Consider the following 3806-nt stretch of genomic DNA (forward strand, 5'->3'; position numbering starts at 1 on the left):
GAATGAATTTATCAGACTAGTCAAAGAGAGATGCTTGCCTGACGGGTTTCTTGGCTGGCTCCATTCCTTGGTGTTGATGGACGATGCTGTGCTTTTGTCCACCAGCAGAGAAAGAATGACTGAAGAGGTAAGGTTGTTGCAGTCGTTTTGCAGCGAGCACGGTATGGTCATCAAAGAAGCCAGGACCAAGTTTTTGGTAATCAGTGGGGCAAAGGAAGATGTGGAGCCGTTGCGCGTGGACGGTTTAACTATTGCTCCGTGCTCAATGTACATATACCTCGGGTCGCCTTTTACCAGTGACGGCTCCGTGTCCTCCGCCCTCAAGGTGCACGCTAAAACAATACTAAGTCATGTGTTAAAATTTGTGTCCTTTGTTAAGAAGAATAATACTGTGCCATTCGTGGTAAAGCGGAGAGTGTTCGACGCGGCGCTCCTGTCCACTCTACTTGACGGCTGTGTCGTGGTTGGGAGCTGACTTGAAGCCCATGATTAAATTGTATAACTGGGCTATAAAACAACTTTTAGGTGTTGGGAAGTCAACCCCCAATAACATTTGCTACGCTGAGGCAGGATATCCCTCGCTCCCCGACTTAGTTAGACTGCGACAGCAAAAATTCTTTAAGATGGAAACCGAGAGAAATGGACAGGCTGACGACCCACTGATGTGTGCCATGCAAGTAGTCACCCAAGCTAACACCGCGGTAAGCACTATGATAAGAGACTTTTGTCCGACTAACGTGGGACCTCAAACACAGTACACGGGCACACCGCTGCGTCTACCGGGTCAAGGTGCATCGTGTACCGTACTATCAACTCCACTTTCGCAATCCACTGTGTGTATAGTGACCGCCATACAATCAGTGACCGTTTTAGGATGTTCTTCACTCGCTTTCGCGTATCTGGGCATAATCTGGCCATAGAGAGCGGGCGGTGGAACAGGCGGGGCGAGGTCGTTTGCCATTAGAAGAACGTGTGTGTGTGTGTGTGTGTGTGTGTTATAACTTACAATGTCTAGAAGATCTCTTTAATGGCAAATATAACAGTGAACAATCCTGTAAGATATGTCACATCATTCTGAACTTGTATAAATGAGTTGCTGTAAGTTATCAAGATGTTTCCCGATGTGATTCGTTAAATGTAGTGGTGTCTTTCTAGATATATACTCGTATTTCCTAAGGCACGGTGTATGATTCCCAGTATATTGAGATACGTATGTTACTAGTTGGAGGTTGTATGTTTTGTGTTGCCAGCTTTAAATGCTTTTTAGTTAATGCTGCACGTTATACATTACTAACTACCTAGAATTTTAAGATTACGGTGTATTTGGTGTTTTAGTTTGTGTTGCAGCTTTGTGTGTTGCTAGCTTTTGCGAGTTTTTCTTTAAAGTTTGTGTTGTGATAATTTTAACTAAAGCTACACATTTTATATTAGTTAAAAGCTCGAGTTTTTAGATTTCTGTATTTCTGATTATTTCACAGCGCTTTGAAGTTTTGAGTTTGATGTTTGAGTTTTTACCTTCAGATATCAATTTTGTCCTGTCATTATAGTTAAGCTTGCACCTTTTTTTTAGACAGAGAAACTACCGATATTTATTTTTTGTTGTGTTTTTAAGTGTGTGTTTTATAATGAATGTCTTTAATATGTGGACTGTGGTTTAGCTGAATTTCAATGTATGTTGGTTTTAAAAGCTTTCTTTCTTATGTTTTGAGAAATAGTGTATTGTGTAAAAAAAATAAAATGGTCAATAAACTATCTATCTATCTATCTGTGTGTGTGTGTGTGTGTGTGTGTGTGTGTGTGTGTGTGTGTGTGTGTGTGTGTGTGTGTGTGTAAGTGTGCGCAAAGAAAGAGTATAATCATCTAAGTAGCTAGAACACTCTCTCTCTCTCTCTCTCTCTCTCTCTCTCTCTCTCTCTCTCTCTCTCTCTCTCTCTCTCTCTCTCTCTCTCTCTCTCTCTCTCTCTCTCTCTCTCTCTCTCTCTCTCTCACACACACACACACACACACACACACACACACACATCTACCTATCCCGTGAGAGAGAGAGAGAGATAATCATCGAAGTAGCTGGTTCTCTCTCTCTCTCTCTCTCTCTCTCTCTCTCTCTCTACACACACACACACACACCTATCCCATGTGTGTGTGTGTGTGTGTGTGTGTGTGTGTGTGTGTGTGTTGACCAATGATTTTGCGTCACGTCACGGCGGCCAGAGGGCAGTTTGTCAGTTTTGCTTAAGACGTGGTGGTGAGCGGAGGTGTGTGTGTGTGTGTGTGTGTTTCAATGGCCTGTAATCTGAGACGCTTTCCTTTCTCCCCCACAACTTTCAAGGACTCTAGCTAAAGACACTCGTGATTTTAAGAGTGTTTCTATGGCTCTAGTGAAAGACTGGCGGTATATCTGATTGACTGAGGGAAGAAGCTGCCTTGAAAAGCCCGCTAATCATCTGTATGGCCTTGGAAAGTAGTAGTGATGAGAGAGGAAAGGCGTTTTAGAAGACTGGCCATAACGTGACAAGATGACCTGGCACTGTCCTCTTCATCACGGCCTTATCTCAGCGTCCCTCACGTTCATTGTAAGTACAGGACGTGTGTTTGGTGAGGTGACGCAGCCTGTGTCCTTAATGTTCGTGGTGATATGGTGATGTGCTTCAAGTTACGCTAGCTTGTTGGGACACACACACACACACACACACAGACAGGAAAAGGAAGAAGAGAAGCTGGGTAGGGTGACACTGGCATGGAAGAGGAGGAGGAGGAAGAGGTGGGGGAGGAGGAGGAGGTGTGAAAAGAAAGATTAGTTTATTTAGCATATAGTAACAAGACACTGACACACACACACATACACTGTACACACACACACACACACACACACACACACACACACACACACACACACACACACACACAGCTGAAAATAGTCGTGAAATAGATCAATAATGCCCAAATAACACCAAATAAGAAGTGAGTAGAGGACTGGCGGGCTGGCGGCCATCTTTGTTTTCCCCTCAGGACTCCCCCGCTGCCGTAATGGTCTCGCCCGATTCCAATATTATTTCTATTTTTCTCTACGTTGATTATTTTGTGTTCTGGGTTGGATTTTGTGGTTTCTGATTGTGTTTAGTGGTGTTTTAAGGTATTTCCGCGTGTGTGTTGGGGAAAGTGTGTGGATTATAAGCGTGTTTATGCTCAAATATGTGTTCGGTTTTATTTTACATATTTTTCATATCGCCAAGGAAAGATTTTTATTTCAATTGCTAGTTTAGATTTTAGTGTTTCAAAAAATCGTTGTTGGGTTTCTATGAGCGTTTCCTTTCCGATATGTTGAATATGTGGACATTTTGTGTGATTTTGAGTACCGTTGGAAGTCGATAAGGTGACATCTCGACATTTTACTTTCTTTATTCATTTCACTTGCTACCTCACAAATAACCGTTTCAGAAAGGCAGTTTATATTTATCTAAAGTGTTTCCATTCTTAACATAGAAGATTTGTGGGGTTTAGAATAGATTTTTACACTGTGGTGGTTCCAATACTTTTTTTATATAGTTCTTTTAAAAAATATTAACCAACACTACAGCTGGAAAGACTCTTACACTCCAGATATTAGTTAAAGTTCATGGTAAGTCAGAATATACACAGCATTTCAGTCTGGCTCCATTTTTGCTAGGGGTCAATTTTAAAATGAATCGAGTTACGTATTTTGGCGGGATTTTCAACCAGTGACGTCATCAAGGGTGGGAGGGGCTCGGTGGGTGTTGATGGGCTGGTGGGAGGAGGCGGTGTGGGGCCAGCCTGGAGGTACACAA

General features: G+C 42.6%; 1 protein-coding gene across 2 annotated transcripts in view; it reads left to right on the forward strand.

Annotated features, from left to right (window-relative positions):
• Window positions 1-2292: 2292 nt before the first annotated feature.
• The window catches only part of LOC123509379 (UBA-like domain-containing protein 2-B), an 18305-nt gene continuing 16791 nt past the window's right edge, over window positions 2293-3806 (forward strand). The window contains exon 1 of one of the 2 annotated variants that reach the window (XM_045263655.1): window positions 2293-2573. The gene's annotated coding sequence lies outside the window, so the exon portion shown is untranslated. The remainder of the gene's footprint in view (window positions 2574-3806) is intronic. The other variant, XM_045263663.1, reaches the window with a different exon arrangement.

This window comes from Portunus trituberculatus, chromosome 3 (genome assembly GCF_017591435.1).
Source record: "Portunus trituberculatus isolate SZX2019 chromosome 3, ASM1759143v1, whole genome shotgun sequence".
NCBI classification, from domain to species: Eukaryota; Metazoa; Arthropoda; class Malacostraca; order Decapoda; family Portunidae; genus Portunus; species Portunus trituberculatus.